The sequence below is a fragment of the Aristolochia californica genome, unplaced genomic scaffold (assembly GCF_029961685.1).
Source record: "Aristolochia californica isolate CCGP_79_NKW_82.1479 unplaced genomic scaffold, dmAriCali1.0.hap1 SCAF_2, whole genome shotgun sequence".
Classification (NCBI taxonomy): Eukaryota; Viridiplantae; Streptophyta; class Magnoliopsida; order Piperales; family Aristolochiaceae; genus Aristolochia; species Aristolochia californica.
In genome coordinates, this window is record NW_027181881.1 from 27,958,366 (window position 1) to 27,983,732 (window position 25,367).

Sequence of the window (25,367 nt, forward strand, 5' to 3'; positions counted from 1 at the left end):
CTCTCCTATTTTTCTCGTAAACAAAAAAGATATAAGGGATAACAAAATGAAAAATTAGAGTTCATGTATGCAAAAAAAATTGAAAATTCTTTCACGCACTAAAAATGAACTCCAAGGTTTTGTTATCAAAGTTTTGGAAATTCCACTAGTAGCACCCCTAATTATAAGCTTGGTGGAATTTTATAGGAAAGGGACTTCTAACTGATCCTAACATGCTTAAAATGTGGTGGATATGCATGCCAGAAACATGTAGAGGATGCCAGTGGACCAACTGATCAAAAATTTTCAAGAAGTAGAAAAAATCAAATTCTCAAGTGGATGGATATATACCAGAGCCAAACAACCCATTTTTTGCCTATCCTTAAAAATTACAGATACTTTTTGGAACTATCTCTCACAGCATTTGTGCATTCCCATTTTGGATGTTCAAAATTTGTTTTCAAATCCAAACTTGAGTTTTCACTCTCCCATTTTTCTCTTAAACAAAAAAGATAAAAGGCATAACCAAATGTAAATTTTAGAGTTCATGTATGCAAAAAAAATTGAAAATTATTTCACGCACTAAAAATGCACTCCAAGTTTTTGTTATCCATGTTTGGGAAATTCCACTAGTACAACCCCTAATAATAAGCTTGGCGGAATTTTATAGGAAATGGACTTCTAACTGATCCAAACATGCTTTCAAAGTGGTGGATATCATGCCAGAAACATGTTAAGGATGCAAGTGGACCTAGTGATCCAAAAATTTCTAGGAGTAGAAAAAATCAAATTCTCAACTAGTTGGATATTTACCAGAGCCAAACAACCCACTTTTTGCCTATCCTTCAAAAAAATCAGAGATACTTTTTGGAACTATCTCTCTTAGCATTTGTGCGTTTCCATTTTGGATGTTCAAAATTTGTTTTCAGATCCAAACTTGATTTTTTACGCTCCCATTTTTCTAGTAAACAAAAAATATATAAGGCATAACAAAATGAATATTTTAGAGTTCATGTATCCAAAAAAAATTGAAAATTATTTCACGCACTAAAAATGAACTCGAAGTTTTTCTTATCCATGTTTGGGAAATTGCACTAGTACAACCCCTAATAATAAGCTTGGTGAAATTTTATAGGAAAGGCACTTCTAACTGATCCTAACATGCTTTAAATGTGGTGGATATGCATGCCAGAAACATGTTGAGGATGCAAGTGGACCTAGTGATGCAAAAATTTCTTGGAGTAGAAAAAATCAAATTCTCAAGTGGTTGGATATTTCCAGAGCCAAACAACCCACTTTTTGCATGTCCTTAAAAATCACAGATACTTTTTGGAACTATCTCTCTCAGCATCTGTGCATTTAAATTTTGGGTGTTCAAAATTTGTTTTCAAATCCAAACTTGAGTTTTAACTCTCCCATTTTTCTCGTAAACAAAAAAGATATAGGGCATAACAAAATGAAAATTTAAGAGTTCATGAATGAAAAAAAATTTGAAAATTATTTCATGCACTAAAAATGAACTCCAAGGTTTTGCTATCCATGTTTGGGAAATTCCACTAGTACAACCCGTAATAATAAGTTTGGTGGAATTTTATAGGTAACGGACCTCTAACTGATCCTAACATGCTTTAAATGTGGTGGATATGCATGCCAGGAACTTGTTGAGGATGCAAGGGGACCTAATGATCCAAACATTTAAAGGAGTAGAAAAAATTAAAATTCTCAATTGGATGGATATTTACCAGAGCCAAACAACCCAATTTTTGCCTATCCTTAAAAATCAAAAATACTTTTTGGACCTATCTCTCTCAGCGTTTGTGCATGTCCATTTTGGATGTTCAAAATTAGTTTTCAGATCCAAACTTGAGTTTTCACTCTCCCATTTTTCTCGTAAAAAAAAACGATACAGGGCTTAAAAAAATGAAAATTTTTTAGTTCATGTATGCAATTAAATTTGAAAATTATTTAACGCACTAAAAATGAATTCCAAGGTTTTGTTATCCATGTTTCGGAAATTCCACTTGTACAACCCCTAATAATAAGCTTGGTGGTATTTTGTTGGAAAGGGACTTCTAACTGATCCTAACATGCTTTAAATGTGGTGGATATACTTGCTAGAAACATGTAGAGCATGCAAGTGGACCATGTGATCCAAAAATTTCAAAGAGTAGAAAAAATCAAATTCTCAAGTGGTTGGATATTTACCAGAGCCAAACAACCCACTTTTTGCCTATCCTTAAAAATCATAGATACTTTTTTGAACTATCTCTCTCAGCATTTGGGCATTTCAATTTTGGATATTCAAATTTTTTTTCAAATTCATACTTGAGTTTTCACACTCCCATTTTTCTCCTACACAAAAAAGATATAAGGCATAACAAAATGAAAATTTTAGAGTCCATGTATGCAAAAAAAAAATGAAAATTATTTCATGCACTAAAAATGAACTCCAAGGTTTTGTTATCCATGTTTCGGAAATTCCACTAGTACAACCACTAATAATAAGCTTGGTGGAATTTTATAGGAAAAGGGACTTCTAAAAGATCCTAACATGCTTTAAATGTGGTGGATATGCATGCCAAAAACATGTTGAGGATGCATGTGGACCTAGTGATCCCAAAATTTCAAGTAGTTGAAAAAATCAAATTCTCAAGTGCTTGGATATTTACCGGTGCCAAACAACACACTTTTATCCTATCGTTAAAAATCACAAATACTTTTTGGAACTATCTCCCTCAGGATTTGTGCATTCCCATTTTGGATGTTCTAAATATGTTTTCGGATCCAAACTTGAGTTTTTACTCTCCCATATTTCTTGTAAACTAAAAAGATATATGGCATAACAAAATGAAAATTTTAGAGTTCATGTATGCAAAAAAATTTGAAAATTATTTCACGCACTAAAAATGAACTCCAAGGATTTGTTATCCATGTTCGGGAAATTTCACTAGTACTAACCCTAATAATAAGCTTGGTGGAATTTTACAGGAAAGGGACTTCTAACTGATCCTAACATGCTTTAAATGTGATGGATATGCGTGCCAGGAACATGTAGAGGATGCAAGTGGACCTAGTGATCCAAAAATTTCAAGCAGTAGAAAAAACTAAATTCTCAAGTGGTTGGATATTTATTAAAGCCAAACAACCCACTTTTTGCCTATCCTTAAAAATCACAGATATATTTTGGAACTATCTCTCTCAGCATTTGTGGATTCCCATTTTGGATTTTCAAAATTTGTTTTCAGATCCAAACTTGAGTTTTCACACTCCTAATTTTCACGTAAACAAAAAAGATATAAGCAATAACATAATGAAAATTTTAGAGTTCATGTATGCAAAAAAATTTGAAAATTATTTCACACACTAAAAATGAACTCATAGGTTTTGTTATCAAAGTTTTGGAAATTCCACTGGTAGCACCCCTAATAATAAGCTTGGTGGAATTTTATAGGAAAGGGACTTCTAACTGATCCTAACATGCTTTAAATGTGGTGGATATGCATGCCAGAAACATGTAGAGGATGCAAGTGGACCAACTGATCAAAAATTTTCAAGCAGTGAAAAAATCAAATTCTCAACTGGTTGGATATATACCCGAGCCAAACAACCCATTTTTTGCCTATCCTTAAAAATTATAGATACTTTTTGGAACAATCTCTCTCAGCATTTGTGCATTCCCATTTTGGATGTTCAAAATTTGTTTTCAAATCCAAACTTGTGTTTTCACTCTCCCTTTTTTCTCGTAAACAAAAAAGATATAAGGCATAACCAAATGAAAATTTTAGAGTTCATGTATGCAAAAAAATTTGAAAATTATTTCACGCACTAAAAATGAACTCCATGTTTTTGTTATCCATGTTTGGGAAATTCCACTAGTACAACCCCTAATACTAAGCTTGGCGGAATTTTATAGGAAATGGACTTCTAACTGATCCTAACATGCTTTCAAAGGGGTGGATATCATGCCAGAAACATGTTAAGGATGCAAGTGGACCTAGTGATCCAAAAATTTCTAGGAGTTGAAAAAATCAAATTCTCAACTGGTTGGATATTTACCAGAGCCAAACAACCCACTTTTTGCCTATCCTTCAGAAAAATCAGAGATACTTTCTGGAACTATCTCTCTTAGCATATGTGCATTTCCATTTTGGATGTTCAAAATTTGTTTTCAGATCCAAACTTGACTTTTTACTCTCCCATTTTTCTAGTAAACTAAAAAGATATAAGGCATAACAAAATGAAAATTTTAGAGTTCATGTATCCAAAAACAATTGAAAATTATTTCACGCACTAAAAATGAACACGAAGTTTTCCTTATCCATGTTTGGGAAATTCCACTAGTACAACCCCTAATAATAAGCTTGGTGGAATTTTATAGGAAAGGGACTTCTAACTGATCCTAACATGCTTTAAATGTGGTGGATATGCATGCCACAAACATGTTGAGGATCCAAGTGGACCTAGTGATGCAAAAATTTCTTGGAGTAGAAAAAATCAAATTCTCGAGTGGTTGGATATTTACCACAGCCAAACAAGCCACTTTTTGCCTGTCCTTAAAAATCACAGATACTTTTTGGAACTATCTCTCTCAGCATTTGTGCATTCCCATTTTGGATGTTCAAAATTTGTTCTCAAATCCAAACTTGAGTTTTAACTCTCCCATTTTTCTCGTAAACAAAAAATATATAAGGCATAACAAAATGAAAATTTAAGAGTTCATGAATGAAAAAAAATTTGAAATTTATTTCATGAACTAAATATGAACTCCAAGGTTTTACTATCCATGTATTGGAAATTCCAGTAGTACAACCCATAATAATAAGTTTGGTGGAAATTTATAGGAAACGGACCTGTAACTGATCCTAACATTCTTTAAATGTGGTGGATATGCATGACAGGAACATGTTGAGGATGCTAGTGGACCTAGTGATCCAAACATTTAAAGGAGTAGAAAAAATCAAAATTCTCAATTGGATGGATATTTACCAGAGCCAAACAACCCACTTTTTGCCTATCCTTAAAAATCAAAGATACTTTTTGGACCTATCTCTCGCAGCATTTGTGCATGTCCATTTTGGATGTTCAAAATTAGTTTTCAGATCCAAACTTGAGTTTTCACTCTCCCATTTTTCTCATAAAAAAAAAAGATACTTGGCATAAAAAAATGAAATTTTTTTAGTTCATGTGTGCAAAAATTTGAAAATTATTTAACGCACTAAAAATGAATTCCAAGGTTTTGTTATCCATGTTTCGGAAATTCCATCTGTACAACCCCTAAAAATAAGCTTGGTGGTATTTTGTAGGAAAGGGACTTCTAATTGATCCTAACATGCTTTAAATGTGGTGGATATACTTGCTAGAAACATGTAGAGGATGCAAGTGGACCATGTGATCCAAAAATTTCAAAGAGTAGAAAAAATCAAATTCTCAAGTGGTTGCATATTTACCAGAGCCAAACAACCCACTTTTTGCCTATCCTTAAAAATCATAGATATTTTTATGAACTATCTCTCTCAGCATTTGGGAATTTCAATTTGGGATATTCAAATTTGTTTCCAAATCCAAACTTGAGTTTTCACTCTCCCATTTTTCTCTTAAACAAATAAGTTATTAGGCATAACAAAATGAAAATTTTGGAGTCCATGTATGCAAAAAAAAATTGAAAATTATTTCACACACTAAAAATGAACTCCAAGGTTTTGTTATCCATGTTCCGGAAATTCCTCTAGTACAACCACTAATAATAAGCTTGGTGGAATTTTATAGGAAAAGGGACGTCTAAAAGATCCTAACATGCTTTAAATGTGGTGGATATGCATGCCAGAAACTTGTTGAGGATGCTTGTGGACCTAGTGATCCAAAAATTTCAAGGGGTTGAAAAAATCAAATTCTCAAGTGGTTGGATATTTACCGGTGCCAAACAACGCACTTTTTTCCTATCCATAAAAATCACAGATACTTTTTGGAACTATCTCTCTCAACATTTGTGCATTCCAATTTTGGATGTTCAAAATTTTTTTTCGGATCCAAACTTGAGTTTTGACACTTCCATTTTATTCGTAAACTAAAAAGTCATAAGGCATAACAAAATGAAAATTTTAGAGTTCATGTATGCAAAAAAATTTGAAAATTATTTCATGCACTAAAAATGAACTCCATGGATTTGTTATCCATGTTTGGGAAATTCCACTAGTACTACCCCTAATAATAAGCTTGTTGGAATTTTACAGGAAAGGGACTTCTAACTGATCCTAACATGCTTTAAATGTGATGGATAAGCGTGCCAGGAACATGTAGAGGATGCAAGTGGACCTAGTGATCCAAAAATTTCAAGCAGTAGAAAAAATTAAATTCTCAAGTGGTTTGATATTTACCAAAGCCAAACAACCCACTTTTTGCCTATCCTTAAAAATCACAGATACTTTTTGGAACTATCTCTCTCAACATTTGCGGATTCCCATTTTGGATGTTCAAAATTTGTTTTCAGATCCAAACTTCAGTTTTCATTCTTCTATTTTTCTCGTAAACAAAAAAGATATAAGGCATAACGAAATGAAAATTTTAGAGTTCATGTATGCAAAAAAATTTGAAAATTATTTCACGCACTGAAAATGAACTCCAAGGTTTTGTTATCCATGTTTAGGAAATTCCACTAGAAGCACCCCTAATAATAAGCTTGGAGGAATTTTATAGAAAAGAGACTTCTAACTGATCCTAACATGCTTTAAATGTGGTGGATATGCATGCCAGAAACATGTAGAGCATGCAAGTGGACCAACTGATCAAAAATTTTCAAGCAGTAGAAAAAATCAAATTCTCAAGTGGTTGGATATATACCAGATCCAGACAACCCACTTTTTACCTATCCTTAAAAATTACAGATACTTTTTGGAACTAACCCTCTCAGCATTTGTGCATTCCCATTTTGGATGTTCAAAATTTGTTTTCAAATCAAAACTTGAGTTTTCACTCTCCCATTTTTCTCGTAAACAAAAAAGATATAAGGCATAACCAAATGAAAATTTTAGAGTTCATGTATGCAAAAAAAATGATAATTATTTAACGCACTAAAAATGAACTCCAAGTTTTTGTTATCCATGTTTGGGAAATTCCACTAGTACAACCCCTAATAATAAGCTTAGCGGAATTTAATAGGAAATGGACTTCTAACTGATCCTAAAATGCTTTAAATTTGGTTGATATCATGCCAGAAACATGTTAAGGATGCAAGTGGACCTAGTGATCCAAAAATTTCTAGGAGTAGAAAAAACAAATTCTCAACTGGTTGGATATTTACCAGAGCCAAACAACCCACTTTTTGCCTATCCTTCAAAAAATCAGAGGTACTTTTCTGAACTATCTCTCTCAGCATTTGTGCATTTCCTTTTTGGATGATCAAAATTTGTTTTCAGATCCAAACTTGACTTTTTACTCTTCCATTTTTCTAGTAAACAAAAAAGATATAAGGCATAACAAAATGAAAATTTTAGAGTTCATGAATGCAAAAGAAATTGAAAATTAGTTCACGCTCTAAAAATGAACTCCAAGTTTTCGTTATCCATGTTTGGGAAATTCCACTAGTACAACCTCTAATAATAAGGTTGGTGGAATTTTATAGGAAAGGGACTTCTAACATATCCTAACATGCTTTAAATGTGGTGGATATGCATGCCAGAAACATGTTGAGGATGCAAGTGGACAAACTGATAAAAAATTTTCAAGCAGTAGAAATAATCAAATTCTCAAGTGGTTGGATATATACCAGAGCCAAACAACCGACTTTTAACCCCTCCAAAAAATTACAGATACTTTTTGGAACTATCTCTCTCAGCATTTGTGCCTTCCCATTTTGGATGTTCAAAATTTGTTTTCAGATCCAAACTTGAGTTTTCACTCTCCCATTTTTCTCGTAAACAAAAATGATATAAGGGATAACCGAACGAAAATTTTAGAGTTCATGTATGCAAAAAATATTGAAAATTAAAAAATGAACTCCAAGTTTTTGTTATCCTTGTTTCAGTTATTCCACTAGTACAACCCCTAATAATAAGCTTGGAGGAATTTTAGAGGAAAGGGACTTCTAACTGCTCCTAACATGCTTTAAATGTGGTGGATATGCATGCCAGAAAGATGTTGAGGATGCAAGTGGACCTAGTGATCAAAAAATTTCTGGTATTAGAAAAAATCAAATTCTCAAGTGGTTAGATATTTACCAGAGCCAAATAACCCACTTTTTGCCTGTCCTTAAAAATAAGAGATACTTTTTGGAACTATCTCTCTCAGCATTTGTGCATTGCCTTTTTGGATGTTAAAAATTTGTTTTCAAATCCAAACTTGAGTTTTCACTCTCCCATTTTTCTCATAAACAAAAAAGATATAAGGCATAACAAAATGAAAATTTTAGAGTTCATGTATGAAAAAAAATTTGAAAATTATTTGATGCACTAAAAATGAACTCCAACGTTTTGCTATCCAAGTCTGGGAAATTTCACTAGTACAACCCCTAATAATAAGCTTGGTGGAATTTTATAGGAAAGGGACTTCTAACTGATCCTAACATGCTTTAAGTGTGGTGGATACTCATGCCAGAAACATGTTGAGGATGCAAGTGGACCTAGTGATCCAAAAATTTCAACGAGTAGAAAAAATCAAAATTCTCAAGTGGATGGATATTTACATAAGCCAAACAACCCACTTGTTGCCTATCCTTAAAAATCACAAATACTTTTTGGAACTATCTCTCTCAGCATTTTTTGCATTTCCATTTTGGATGTTCAAAATTTGTTTTCAAATCCAAACTTGAGTTTTCACTCTCCCATTTTTGTCGTAAACAAAAAAGATACATGGCATAAAAAAATGAAAATTTTTGAATTCATGAATGCAAAAAAATTGAAAATTATTTAACGCACTAAAAATTAACTCCAAGGTTTTGTTATCCATGTTTCTGAAATTCCACTAGTACAACCCCGAACAATAAGCTTGGTGAAATTTTGTAGGAAAGGGACTTGTGACTGATCCTAACATGCTTTAAATGTGGTGGATATACTTGCTAGAAACATGTAGAGGATGCAAGTGGACCATGTGATCCAAAAATTTCAAAGAGTAGAAAAAATCAAATTCTCAAGTGGTTGGATATTTATCAGAGCCAAACAACCCACTTTTTGCCTATCCTTAAAAATCACAGATACATTTTGGAACTATCTCTCTCAGCATTTGTGCATTCAGATTTTGGATGTTCAAAATTTGTTTTCAGATCCAAACTTGAGTTTTCACTCTCCCATTTTTCTCTTAAACAAAAAAGATATAACGTATAACAAAATGAAAATTTTAGAGTTCATTTATGCAAAAAAATTTGAAAATTATTTCACGCACTAAATATGAACTCCAAGGTTTTGTTATCCATGTTTGGGAAATTCCACTAGTACTACCCCTAATAATAATCTTGGTGGAATTTTATAGGAAAGGGACTTCTAACTTATCCTAACATGTTTGAAATGTGGTGGATATGCATGCCAGGAACATGTAGAGGATGCAAGTGGACCTAGTGATCCAAAAATTTCAAGCAGTAGAAAAAATTAAATTCTCAAGTGGTGGGATATTTACCAAAGCAAAACAACCCACTTTTTTCCTATCCTAAAAAATCACAGATACTTTTTGGAACTATCTCTCTCAGCATTTGTGCATTCCCATTTTGGATGTTGAAAATTTGTTCTCAGATCCAAACATGAGTTTTCACCCTCCCATTTTTCTCGTAAACAAAAAAGATATAAGGCTTAACCAAATGAAAATTTTAGAGTTCATCTTTGAAAAAAAATTTGAAAATTATTTCACGCTCTAAAAATGAACTCCAAGGTTTTGTTATCCTTGTTTGGGAAATTCCACTAGTACATCCCCTAATAATAAGCTTGGTGGAATTTTATAGGAAAGGGACTTCTAGCTGATCCTAGCACGCTCCAAATGTCGTGGATATGCATGCCAGAAACTTGTTAAGGATGCAAGTGGACCTAGTGATCCAAATATTTCAAGGAGGAGAAAAAATCAAATTCTCAAGTGGTTGTATATTTACCAAAGCAAAACAACCCACTTTTTGCCTATCCTTCAAAAAAATTAGAGATACTTTTTGGAACTCTCTCAGCATTTGTACATTTCCATTTTGGATGTTGAAATTTTTTTTCATATCCAAACTTGAGTTTTAACTCTCCCATTTTTCTCGTAAACAAAAAAGATATAAGGCATAACAAAATGAAAATTTTAGAGTTCATGTATGCAATAAAATTTGAAAATTATTTCACGCACTAAAAATGAACTCCAATGTTTTGTTATCCATGTTTGGGAAATTCCACTAGTAGTACCCCTAATAATAAGCTTGGTGGAATTTTATAGGAAAGGGACTTCTAACTGATCGTAACAATCATTAAATGTGGTGGATATGCATGCTAGAAACATGTTGAGGACGCAAGTGGACCTAGTGATCCAAAAATTTTGAGTAGACAAAATCAAATTCTCAAGTGGTTGGATATTTTCTAGAGCCAAACAACCCACTTTTTGCCAATCCTTAAAAATCATACATACTTTTTTGAACTATCTCTCTCAGTATTTGTGCATTTCAATTTTGGATGTGCAAATTCTTTTTAAGATAGAAACTTGAGTTTTCACTTTCCCATTTTTCTCGTAAACAAAACTGATATAGGGCACAACAAAATGAAAATTTATGAGTTCTTGTATGCAAAGAAATTTGAAGTTATTTCATGCCCTAAAAATGAACTCCAAGGTTTTGTTATCCATGTTTGGGAAATTCCACGAGTACAACCCCTAATAATAAGCTTGGTGGAATTTTATAGGAAAGGGAATTCTAACTGATCCTAACACACGTTAAATGTGGTGGATATGCATGCTAGAAACAGGTTGAGGATCCCAGTGGACCTAGTGATGCAAAAAATTCAAGGAGTAGAAAAAATCAAAACAACTCACTTTTTGCCTATCCTTTAAAAATCACAGATACTTTTTGGAACTATCTCTCTCAGCATTTGTGCATTCCCATTTTGGATGTTCAAAATTTGTTTTCAGATCCAAACTTGAGTTTTCACTCTCCCATTTTTCTCATAAAAAAAAAACATATAAGTCATAACAAAATGAAAATTTAAGAGTTCATGTATGCAAAAAAATTCTAAAACAATTTCACCACTAAAAATGAACTCCCAGGTTTTGTTATCCATGTTTGGGAAATTCCACTAGTACAACCCCTAATAATAAGCTTCGTGGAATTTTATAGGAAAGGGACTTCTAGCTGATCCTAACATGCTTTAAATGTGGTGGATATGCATGCCAGAAACATGTTAAGGGTGCAAATGGACGAAGTGATCCAAAAATTTCAAGATGTAGAAAAAATCAAATTCTCAAGTGGTTGGATATTTACCAGAGCCAAACTTGAGTTTTCACTCTCCCATTTTTCTCGTAAACAAAAAAAATATACGCATAACAAAATGAAAATTTTAGAGTTCATGTATGCTAAAAAATTGAAAATTATTTCAGGCACTAAAAATGAACTCCAAGGTTTTGTTATCCATGTTATAGAAATTCCACTAGTACGACCCCTAATAATAAGCTTGGTGGAATTTTATAGGAAAGGGACTTCAAACTGATCCTAACATGCTTTAAATGTGGTGGATATGCATGCTAGAAACATGTTGAGGATGCAAGTGGACCTAGTGATCCAAAAATTTCTTGGAGTGGAAAAAGTCAAATTCTCAAGTGGTTGGATATTTACCAGAGCTAAACAACCCACTTTTTGCCTGTGCTTAAAAATCACAGATACTTTTTGGAACTATCTCTCTCAGCATTTGTGCATTTCCATTTTGGATTTTAAAAATTTGTTTTCAAACCCAAACTTGAGTTTTCACTCTCCCTTTTTTTCTCGTAAACAAAAAAGATATCAAACATAACAAAATGGAAATTTTAGAGTTCATGTATGCAAAAAAATTTGAAAATTATTTCATGCGCTAAAAATGAACTCCAAGGTTTTGTTATCCATTTTTCGGAAATTCAACTAGTACAACCCCTAATAATAAGCTTGGTGGAATTTTATAGGAAAGGGACTTCAAACTAATCCTAACATGCTTCAAATGTGGTCGCTAAGCATGCCTGAAACATGTTAAGGATGCAAGTGGACCTAGTGATCCCAAAATTTCAAGGAGTAGAAAAAATCAAACTCTCAAGTGGTTGGATATTTACTGGAGCCAAACAACCCACTTATCGCCAATCCTTCAAAAAAATCAGAGATACTTTTTGGAACTATCTCTCTCAGCATTTGTGCATTTCCATTTTGGATGTTCAAAATTTGTTTTCAGATCCAAACTTGAGTTTTCACTCTCCCATTTTACTCGTAAACAAAAAAGATATAAGGCATAACGAAATGAAAATTTTAGTGTTCATGTATGCAAAAAAATTTGAAAATTATTTCACGCACTAAAAATGAACTCCAAGCTTTTGTTATCCATGTTTGAGAAATTCCACTAGTACAACCCCTAATAATAAGCTTGGTGGAATTTTATAGGAAAGGGACTTCTAATTGATCCTAACATGCTTCAAATGTGGTCGATAAGCATGCCTGAAACATGTTAAGGATGCAAGGTCACCTAGTGATCCAAAAATTTGAAGGAGTAGAAAAAAACAAATTCTCAAGTGGTTGGATATTTACCAAAGCCAAACAACCCACTTTTTGCCTATCCTTCAAAAAAATCAGAGATACTTTTTGGAACTGTCTCTCTCAGCATTTGTGCATTTCCATTTTGGATGTCCAAAATTTGTTTTCAGATCCAAACATGAGTTTTTACTCTCCCATTTTTCTCGTAAACAAAAAAGATATATGGCATAACAAAATCAAAATTTTAGAGTTGAAGTATGCAAAAAATTTTGAAAATTATTTCACGCACCAAAAATGAACTCCAAGGTTTTGTTATCCATGTTTGGGAAATTCCACTAGTACTACCCCTAATAATAATCTTGGTGGAATTTTATAGGAAAGGGACTTCTAACTGATCCTAACGTGCTTTAAATGTGGTGGATTTGCATGCCAGGAACATGTAGAGGATGAAAGTGGACCTAGTGATGAGAAAATTTCAATCAGTAGAAAAAATCAAATTCTCAAGTGGTTGGATATTTACCAGAGCCAAACAACCGACTTTTTGCCTATCCTTAAAAATCACAGATAATTTTTTGAACTATCTCTCTTAGCATTTGTGCATTCCCAATTTGGATGTTCAAAATTTGTTTTCAGATCCAAACTTGAGTTTTCAGTCTCCCATTTTTCTCGTAAATAAAAAAGATATAAGGCATAAAAAAATGAAAATTTTAGAATTCATGTATGCAAAAAAATTTGAAAATTATTTAACGCACTAAAAATGAAGTCCAAGGTTTTGTTATCTATGTTTGGGAAATTCCACTAGTACTACCCCTAATAATAAGCTTGGTAGAATTTTATAGGAAAGGGACTTCTAACTGATCCTAACATGCTTGAAATGTGGTGGATATGCATGCCAGAACATGTTAAGGTTGCAAGTGGACCTAGTGATCCAAAAATTTCAAGAAGTAGAAAAAATCAAATTCTTAAGTGGTTGGATATTTACAGAGCCAAACAACCCACTTTTTGTCTATCCTTCAAAAAAATCAGAGATACTTTTTGGAACCATGTCTCTCAGCATTTGTGCATTTCCATTTTGGATGTTCCAAATTTGTTTTAAGATCCAAACTTGAGTTTTCACTCTCCCATTTTTCTCTTAAACAAAAAAGATATAACCGAAAAAAAAATGAAAATTTTAGCGTTCGTGTATGCAAAAAATTTCAAAATTATTTCACGCACTAAAATGAACTCCAAGGTTTTGTTATCCAAGTTTCGGAATTCCACTAGTACAACCCCTAATAAAAAGCTTTGTTGAATTTTTTAGGAAAGGGACTTCTAACTTATCCTAACATGCTTTAAATGTGGTGGATATGCATGCAAGAAATATTTTAAGGATACAAGTGGACCTAGAGATCCAAAAATTTCTAGGATTAGAAATAATCAAATTGTCAACTGGTTGGATATTTACCGGAGCCAAACAACCCACTTTTTTCCTATCCTTAAAAATCACAGAAACTTTTTGGAACTATTTCTCTCAGCATTAGTGCATTCCCATTTTGGATGTTCAAAATTGTTTTTCAGATCCAAACTTGAGTTTTCACTCTCCCATTTTTTTCGTAAATAAAAAAGATATAAGGCATAACAAAATGAAAATTTTAGAGTTCATGTATGCAAAAAAATTTGAAAATTATTTCATGCACTAAAAATGAACTCCAAGGTTTTGTTATTCATGTTTGGGAAATTCCACTAGTACAACATCTAATAATAAGCTTACTGGAATTTTATCGGAAAGGGACTCTAACTGATCCTAACATGCTTTAAATGTGGTGGATATGCATGCCAGAAACATGTTAAGGATGCAAGTGGACCTTGTGATCCAAAAATTTCAAGAAGTAGAAAAAATCAAATTCTCAAGTGGTTGGATATTTACCAGAGCCGAACAACCCACCTTTTGCCAATCCTTAAAAATCATTGATACTTTTTGGAACTATCTCTCTCAGCATTTGTGCATTTCCATTTTGGTTGTCCAAAATTTGTTTTCAGATCCAAACTAGTGTTTTCACTCTCCCATTTTTCTTGTAAACAAAAAAATTGTATGGCATAGCAAAATGAAATTTTTAGAGTTAATTTATGCAAAAAAATTTGAAAATTATTTAACGCACTTAAAATGAACTCCAAGGTTTTGTTATCCATGTTTTGGAAATTCCACTAGTACAACCCCTAATAATAAGCATGGTGGAATTTTATAGGAAAGGGACTTCTAAGTGATCCTAACATGCTTTAAATGTGGTGGATATGCAAGCCAGAAACATGTTGAGCATGCAAGTGGACGTAGTGATACAAAAATTTCGAGTAGAAAAAATCAAATTCTCAAGTGGTTGGTAATTACCAGAGCCAAACAACCGACTTTTTGCCTATCCATAAAAATCACAGATACTTTTTGGAACTATCTCTCTCAGCATTTGTGCATTTCCATTTTGGATGTTCAAATTTGTTTTCAAATCCAAACTTGAGTTTTCACTCACCCTTTTTTCTCATAAACAATAAAGATATAAGGTATAACAAATTAAAAATTTTAGAGTACAAGTATGGAAAGAAAATTGAAAATTATTTCACGCACTAAAAATGAACTCCAAGGTTTTGTGATCCAAGTTTTGGAAATTCCACTAGTACAACCCATAATAATAAGCATGGTGGAATTTTATAGGAAAGGGACTTCTAACTGATCCTAACATGCTTTAAATGTGGTGGATATACTTGCAAGAAACATGTAGAGGATGCAAGTGGACCATGTGATCCAAAAATTTCAAAGAGTAGAAAAAATCAAATTCTCAAGTGGTTCGATATTTACCAGAGCCAAATAACCCACTTTTTGTCTATCCTTAAAAATCATAGATACTTTTTTGAAATATCTCTCTCAGCATTTGGGCATTTCAATTTTGGATATTCAAATTTGTTTTCAAATCCAAACTTGATTTTTACTCTCCCATTTTTCTCGTAAACAAAAAAGATATAAGGCAAAACAAAATGAAAATTTTAGAGTCCATGTATGCAAAAGAAATTGAAAATTATTTCACGCACTAAAAATGAACTCCAAGGTTTTTTTATCCATGTTTGGGAAATTCCACAAGTACAGCCACTAATAATAAGCTTAGTGTAATTTTATAGGAAAAGGGACTTCTAAAAGATCCTAACAGGCTTTAAATGTGGTGGATATGCATGCCAGAAACATGTTGAGTATGCATGTGGACCTAGTGATCCAAAAATTTCAAGGAGTTGAAAAAATCAAATTCTCAAGTGGTTGGATATTTATCGGAGCCAAACAACGTACTTTTTGCCTATCGTGAAAAATCATAGATACTTTTTGGAACTATCTCTCTCAGCATTTGTGCATTCCCATTTTGGATGTTTAAAATTTGTTTTCAGATTCAAACTTGAGTTTTTACTCTCCCATTTTTCTCGTAAACAAAAAAGATATAAGGCTTAACCAAATGAAAATTTTAGAGTTCATGTATGCAAAAAAAATTGAAAATTATTTCACGCACTAAAAATGAACTCCAAGGTTTTGTTCTCCATGTTTGGGAAATTCCACTAGTAGCACCCCTAATAATAAGCTGTGTGGAATTTTATAGGAAAGGGACTTCTAACTGATCGTAACAATCTTTAAATGTGGTGGATATGCCTGCCGGAAACATGTTGAGGATGCAAGTGGACCTAGTGATCCAAAAATTTCGAGTAGAAAAAATCAAATTCTCAAGTGGTTGAATATTTTCCAGAGCCAAACAACCCACTTTTTGCCAATCTTTAAAAATCATAGATACTTTTTGGAACTATCTCTCTCAGCATTTGTGCATTTCCTTTTTGGATGTTCAAAATTTGTTTTCAAATCCAAACTTGAGTTTTCACTATCCCATTTTTCTCGTAAACAAAAAAGATATAACGCATAACAAAATGAACATTTTAGAGTTCATGTATGCAAAAAATTTGAAAATTATTTCACGCACTAAAATGAACTCCAAGGTTTTGTTATCCATATTTGGGAATTCCACTAGTATAACCCCTAATAAAAAGCTTGGTTGAATTTTATAGGAAAGAGACTTCTAACTGATCCTAACATGCTTTAAATGTGGTGGATATGCATGCTAGAAACATGTTGAGGACGCAAGCGGACCTTGAGATCCAAAAATTTGTAGGACTAGAAAAAATAAAATTCTCAACTAGTTGGATATTTTCCAGAGCCAAACAGCCCACATTTTTCCTATCCTTAAAAATCGCAGACACTTTTTGGAACTATTTCTCTCAGCATTTGTGCATTCCCATTTTGGATGTTAAAAATTTGTTTTCAGATCCAAACTTGAGTTTTCACTCTCCCATTTTTCTCGTAAATAAAAAAGATATAAGGCATAAAAAAATGAAAATTTTAGAGTTCATGAATGCAAAAAAATTTGAAAATTATTTCAAGCACTAAAAATGAACTCCAAGGTTTTGTTATCCATGTTTCGGAAATTCCACTAATACAACCCCTAATAATAAGCTTGGCGGAATTTTATAGGAAAGGGACTTCTAAGTGATCCTAACATGCTTTAAATGTGGTGGATATGCATGCCAAAAACATGTTGAGGATGCAAGTGGACCTAGTGATACAAAAATTTCGAGTAGAAAAAATCAAATTCTCAAGTGGTTGGATATTTACCAGAGCCAAACAACCGACTTTTTGCCTATCCTTAAAAATCACAGATACTTTTTGGAACTATCTCTCTCAGCATTTGTGCATTCCCATTTTGGAAGTTCAAAATTTGCTTTCAGATCCAAACTTGAGTTTTCACTCTCCCATTTTTCTCGTAAACAAAAAAGATATAATCCATAAAAAAATCATAATTTTAGAGTTCATGTATGCAAAAAAATTTGAAAATTATTTCACGCACTAAAAATGAACTCCTAGGTTTTGCTATCCATGTTTGGGAAATTCCACTAGTACAACCCCTAATAATTAGCTCTGTCGAATTTTATAGGAAAGGTACCTCTAACTGATCCTAACATGCTTTAAATGTCGTGGATATGCATGCGAGGAAAATGTTCAGGATGCAAGTGGACCTAGTGATCCAAAAATTTCAAGGAGTAGAAAAAATCAAATTCTCAAGTGGTTGGATATTTACCAGAGCCAAACAACCCACTTTTTGCCTATCCTTAAAAATCACAGATACTTTTTGGAATTACCTCTCTCAGCATTTGTGCATTTCCATTTAGGATGTTCAAAACTTTTTTTCAGATCCAAACTTGAGTTTTCACTCTCCCCTTTTTCTCGTAAACAAAAAAGATGAATGGCATAATAAAATGAAAATTTTTGAGTTCATGCATGAAAAAAAATTTGAAAATTATTTAACGCACTAAAAATGAATTCCAAGGTTTTGTTATCCATGTTTCGGAAATTCCACTAGTACAACCCCTAATAATAAGCTTGGTGGAATTTTATAGGAAAGGGACTTCTAATTGATCCTAACATGCTTTAAATGTGGTGGATATGCAAGCCAGAAACATGTTAAGGATGCAAGTGAACCAAGTGATACAAAAATTTCGAGTAGAAAAAATCAAATTCTCAAGTGGTGTGATATTTACCAGAGCCAAAGAACCCACTTTTTGCCAATCCTTAAAAATCACAGATACTTTTTGGAACTATCTCACTCAGTATTTGTGTATTTCCATTTTGGATGTTCAAATTTGTTTTCAGATCCAAACTTGAGTTTTCACTCTCCCATTTTTCTCCTAAACAAAAAAGATTTATGGCATAATAAAAAGAAAATTTTTGAGCTCATTTATGCAAATAAAATTGAAATTTATGTCACGCACAAAAAATGAACTCCAAGGTTTTTGTATCCATGTTTCGGAAATTCCACTAGTACAACCCCTAATAATAAGCTCTGTCGAATTTTATAGGAAAGGGACCTCTAACTGATCCTAACATGCTTTAAATGTGGTGGATATACATGCCAGAAACATGTTGAGGATGCAAGTGGTCCAAGTGATCCAAAAATTTCAAAGAGTAGAAAAAATCAAATTCTCAAGCGGTTGGATATTTACCAGAGCCAAACAACCCACTTTTTGCCTATCCTTAAAAATTATAGATACATTTAGGAATTATCTCTCTCAGCATTTGTGCATTTGCATTTTGGATGTTCAAATTTGATTTCAAATCCAAACTTGAGTTTTCATTTTTCCTTTGTTCTCGTAAACAAAAAATATATAAGGCATAACAAAATAAAAATTTTAGAGTACAAGTATGCAAAAAAAATTGAAAATTATTTCACGCACTAAAAAAGAACTCCAAGGTTTTGTTATCCAAGTTTTGGAAATTCCACTAGTACAACTTATAATAATAAGCCTGTTGGAATTTTATAGGAAAGGGACTTCTAACTGATCCTAACATGCTTTAAATGTGGTGGATATGCATGTGAGGAACATGTTGAGGATGCAAGTGGACCTAGTGATCCAAAAATTTCGAGTAGAAAAAATCAAATTCTCATGTGGTTGGATATTTTCCAGAGCCAAACAAACCACTTTTTGCCTAACCTTAAAAATCACAGATACTTTTTGGAACTATCTCTCTCAGCATTTGTGCATTCCCATTTTGGATGTTCAAAATTTGTTTTCAGATCCAAACTTGAATTTTCACTCTCAAATTTTTCTCGTAAACAAAAAAGATATAATCCATAACTAAATGAAAATTTTAGAGTTCATGTATGCAAAAAAAATTGAAAATTATTTTACGCACTAAAAATGAACTCCTAGGTTTTGCTATCCATATTTGGAAAATTCCACTAGTACAACCCCTAATAATAAGCCTGGTGGAATTTTATAGGAAAGGGACCTCTAACTGATCCTAACATGCTTTAAATGTGGTGGATATGCATGCCAGGAACATGTTGAGGATGCAAGTCGACCTATTGATCCAACAATTTCAAGGAGTAGAAAAAATTAAATCCTTAAGTGGATGGATATTTACCAAAGCCAAACAACCCACTTTTTGCCTATCCGTAAAAATCACAGATACTTTTTGGTACTATCTCTCTCAGCATTTGTGCATTTCCATTTTGGATGTTCAAAATTTGTTTTCAGATCCAAAATTGTGTTTTCACTCTCCCATTTTTGTCGTAAACAAAAAAGAAATATGGCATAACAAAATGAAAATTTTAGAGTTCAAGTATGCAAAAAAAATTGAAAATTATTTCACGCACTAAAAATGAACTCCAAGGTTTTGTTATCCATGTTTTGGAAATTCCACAAGTACAACCCCTAATAATTAGCCTGGTGGAATGTTAAAGGAAAAGGAACTTCTAACTGATCCTAACATGCTTTAAAAGTGGTGGATATACATGCTAGAAATATGTTGAGGATGCAAGTGGACCATGTGATCCAAAAATTTCAAAGAGTAGAAAAAATCAAATTCTCAAGTGGTTGGATATTTACCAAAGCCAAACAACCCACTTTTTGCCTATCCTTAAAAATCACAGATACTTTTTGGAACTATCTCTCTCAGCATTTGTGCATTTCCATTTTGGATGTTCAAAATTTGTTTTCAGAGCCAAACATGAGTTTTCACTCTCCCATTTCTCTCCTAAACAAAAAAGAAATATGGCATAACAAAATGAAAATTTTTGACTTCAAGTATCCAAAAAAATTTGAAAATTATTTCACGCACTAAAAATGAACTCCAAGGTTTTGTTATCCATGTTTGGGAAATTCCACTAGTACTGCCCCAAATAATAAGCTATGTGGAATTTTATAGGAAAGGGACTTCTAACTGATCCTAACATGTTTTAAATGTGGTGGATATGTATTCTTAGAACATGTAGAGGATGCAAGTGGACCTAGTGATCCTAAAATTTCGAGTAGAAAAAATCAAATTCTCAAGTGGTTGGATATTTACCAGAGCCAAACAACCCACTTTTTGCCTATCCTTAAAAATCACAGATATATTTTGGAACTATCTCTCTCAGCATTTGTGCATTCAGATTTTGGTTGTTTAAAATTTGTTTCTAGATCCAAACTTGAGTTTTCACTCTCCCATTTTTCTCGTAAACAAAAAAGATAAAAGGCATAACAAAATGAAAATTTTAGAGTTCATGTACTCAAAAAAATTTGAAAATAATTTCACGCACTAAAAAAGAACTCCAAGGTTTTGTTATCCATGTTTGGGAAATTCCACAAGTACAACCCCTAATAATTAGCCTGGTGGAATTTTAAAGGAAAAGGGACTTGTAACTGGTCCTAACAAGCTTTAAATGTGGTGGATATACATGCTAGAAACATGTTGAGGATGCAAGTTGACCAAGTGATCCAAAAATTTCAAAGAGTAGAAAAAATCAAATTCTCAAGTGGTTGGATATTTACTAGAACCAAACAACCCACTTTTGGCCTATCCTTAAAAATCACAGATACTTTTTGGAACTATCTCTCTCAGCATTTGTGCATTTCCATTTTGGATGTATAAAATTTGTTTTCAGAGCCAAAGATGAGTTTTCATTCTCCCATTTCTCTCCTAAACAAAAAAGAAATATGGCATAACAAAATGAAAATTTTTGAGTTCAAGTATGCCAAAAAATTTGAAAATTATTTCATGCACTAAAAATGAACTCCAAGGTTTTGTTATCCATGTTTGGGAAATTCCACTAGTACTACCCCAAATAATAAACTATGTGGAATTTTATAGGAAAGGGACTTCAAACTGATCCTAACATGTTTTAAATGAGGTGGATATGTATGCTAGGAACATGTAGAGGATGCAAGTGGACCTAGTGATCCTAAAATTTCAAGGAGTAGAAAAAATCAAATTCTCAAGTGGTTGGATATTTACCAAAGCCAAACAACCCACTTTTTGCGTATCCTTAAAAATCACAGATACATTTTGGAACTATCTCTCTCAGCATTTGTGCATTCAGATTTTGGATTTTTAAAATTTCTTTTCAGATCCAAACTTTAGTTTTCACTCTCCCATTTTTTCTCGTAAACAAAAAAGATATTTGGCATAACAAAATGAAATTTTTAGAGTTTATGTACTCAAAAAAATTTGAAAATTACTTCACGTACAAAAAATGAACTCCAAGGTTTTCGTATCCTTCTTCAGGAAATTCCACTAATACAACCCCTAATAATAAGCTTGCTGGAATTTTATAGGAAAGTGACTTCTAACTTATCCTAAAGTGCTTTAAATGTCGTGGATATGCATGCCAGAAACATGTTAAAGATGCAAGTGCACCTAGTGATCCAAAAATTTCAAGAGTCAAAAAAATCAAATTCTCAAGAGGGTGGATATTTACCTGAGCCAAACAACCCACTTTTTTCTTATCCTTCAAAAAAATCAGGGATACTTTTTTGAACTATATCTCTCAGCATTTGTGCATTTCCATATTGGATGTTCTAAATTTGTTTTCAGATCCAAACTTGAGTTTTCACTCTCCCATTTTTCTCGTAAACAAAAAAGATATAAGGCATAACAAAATGAAAATTTTAGAGTTCTTGTGTGCAAAAAAATTTTAAAATTATTTCGTGCACTAAAAATGAAATTCAAGGTTTTGTTATCCATGGTTGGGAATTCTACTAGTACAACCCCTAATAATAAGCTTGGTGGAATTTTATAGCAAAGGGACTTCTAACTGATCCTAACATGCTTTAAATGTGGTGGATATGCATCCAAGAAACATGTTGAGGACGCAAGTGGAGCTAGTGATCCAAAAATTTCTAGGTGTAGAAAAAATCAAATTGTCAAGTGATTGGATATTTACCAGAGCCAAACAACCCACTTTTTTCCTATCCTTAAAAATCACAGATACTTTTTGGAACTATCTCACTCAGCATTTGTGCAGTTCCATTTTGGATGTTCTAATTTGTTTTCAGATCCAAACTTTAGTTTTCACTCTCCTATTTTTCTCGTAAACAAATAAGATATAACGCATAACAAAAAGAAAATTTTAGAGTTCATGTATGAAAAAAAAATTTTAATTATTTCATGCACTAAAAATGAACTCCGCGGTTTTGTTATCCAAGTTTGGGAAATTCCATTAGTTCAACCACTAATAATAAGCTTGGTGGAATTTTATAGGAAAGGGACTTCTAACTGATCCTAACATGCTTTAAATATGGTGGATATGCATGCCAGAAACATGTTGAGGATGCATGTGGACTTAGTGATCCAAAAATTTAGAGGAGTAGAAAAAATCAAATTCTCAAGCGGTTGGATATTTACCAGTGCCAAACAACCCACTTTTTCCCGATGCTGAAAAATCACAGATACTTTTTGGAACTATCTCTCTCAGCATTTGTGCATTTCCATTTTGGATATTCAAAATTTTTTTTTTGATGGAAACATGAGTTTTCACTCTCCCATTTTTCATGTAAACAAAAAAGATATATGGCATAACCAAAATGAATATTTTAGAGTTCAAGTATGCAAAAAAAATTGAAAATTATTTCTCGCACTAAAAATGAACTCCAATGTTTTGTTATACATGTTTTTGAAATTCCACTAGTACAATCCCTAATAATAAGCTTGGTGGAATTTTATTGGAAAAGGGACTTCTAACTGATCCTCACATGCTTTTAATGTCGTGGATATGCATGCCAGAAACATGTTGAGGATGCAAGTGGACCTAGTGATCCATAAATTTCAAGGAGTAGAAATAATCAAATTCTCAAATGGTTGGGTATTTACCAGAGCCAAACAACCCACTTTTTGCCAATCCTTAAAAATCACAGATAATTTTTGGAACTATCTCTCTCATCATTTGTGCATTTCTTTTTTGGATGTTCAAATTTTTTTTTCTGATCCAAACTTGAGTTTTCACTTTCCTATTTTTCTCGTAAACTAAAAAGATATAAAGCATAACAAAATGAAAATTTTAGAGTTCATGTATGAAAAAAAAATTTAAAATTATTTCACGCACTAAAAATGAACTCCAAGGTTTTCTTATCCATATTTTGGAAATTCCACTAGTACAACCCCTAATAATAAGCTTGCTGGAATTTTATAGGAAAGGGACTTCTAACTGATCCTAACATGCTTTAAATTTGGTGGATATGCATGTTAGGAAAATGTTGAGGATGCAAGTTGACATAGTGATACAAAATCTCCAGGAGTAGCAAAAATCAAATTTCCAAGTGGTTGGATATTTACCAGAGCCAATCAACCCACTTTTTGCCTATCCTTAAAAATCATAGATACTTTTTGGAACTATCTCTCTCAAATTTTGTGCATTTCGATTTTGGATGTTCAAAATTTGCTTTGAGATCTAAACATGAATTTTTACTCTCCCATTTTTCTCTAAAACAAAAAATTTATTAGGCATAACAAATAGAAAATTTTAGAATTCATGTATGCAAAAAAAATTGATAATTATTTCACGCACTAAAAATGAATTCCGAGGTTTTGTTATCCATGTTCGGGAAATTCCACTAGTACTACCCCTAATAATAAGCTTGGTGGAATTTTATAGGAAAGGGACTTCTAACTTATCCTAACATGTTTTAAATGTGGTGGATAAGTATGCCAGGAACAAGTAGAGGATGCAAGTGGACCTAGTCATTTAAAAATTTCAAGCAGTAGAAAAAATCAAATTCTCAAGTGGTTGGATATTTACCAGAGCCAAATACCCCACTTTTTACCTATCCTCAAAAATCACAGATATTTTTTGGAACTATCTCTCTCAACATTTGTGCATTTCCATTTGGGATGTTCAAAATTTGTTTCCAGATCCACACTTGAGTTTTCACTCTCCCATTTTTCTCGTAAACAAAAAAGATATAAGGCATAACAAAATGAAAATTTTAGAGTTCATGTTCTCAAAATAATTTGAAATTTATTTCACGCACTAAAAATAAACTCCAATGTTTTGTTATCCTTGTTTGGGAAATTCGACTTGTACAAACCCTTATAATAAGCTTTCTGGAATTTTATAGGAAAGGGACTTCTAACTGATCCTAACATGCTTTAAATGTGGTGGATATCCATGAAAGAACCATGATGAGGATGCAAGTGGAACTTGTGATCCAAAAATTTCTTGGAGTAGAAAAAATCAAATTCTCAAGTGGTTGGATATTTACCAGAGCCAACCAACCCACTTTTTTCCTATCCTTAAAAATCACAGATACTTTTTGGAACTATTTCTCTCAGCATTTGTGCATTTCCATTTTGGATGTTCAAATTTGTTTTCAGATCCATACTTGAGTTTTCACACTCCCATTTTTCTCGTTAACAAAAAAGATAAGGCATAAAAAAATGAAAATTTTAAAGTTCATGTATGCAAAAAAATTTGAAAATTATTTCACGCACTAAAAATGAACTCCAAGGGTTTGCTATCCGTGTTTGGGAAATTCCACTAGTACAAACACTAATAATAAGCTTGGTGGAATTTTATAGGAAAGGGACCCCTAACTGATCCTAACAAGCTTTAAATGTGGTCGATATCCATGCCAGGAACATGTTGAGGATGTAAGTGGACCCGGTGATCCAAAAATTTCAAGGAGTAGAAAATATCAAATTCTCAAGTGGTTGGATATTTACCAGAGCCAAACAACCCACTTTTTGCCTATCCTTAAAAATCACAGATACTTTCTAGAACTATCTCTCTTAGCATTTGTGCATTTTCATTTTGGATGTTCAAATTTTGTTTTCAGATGGAAACATGAGTTTTCACTCTCCCATTTTTCTCGTAAACAAAAAAGATAAATGGCATAACAAAATGAATATTTAAGAGTTCATGTATACAAAAAAAATTGG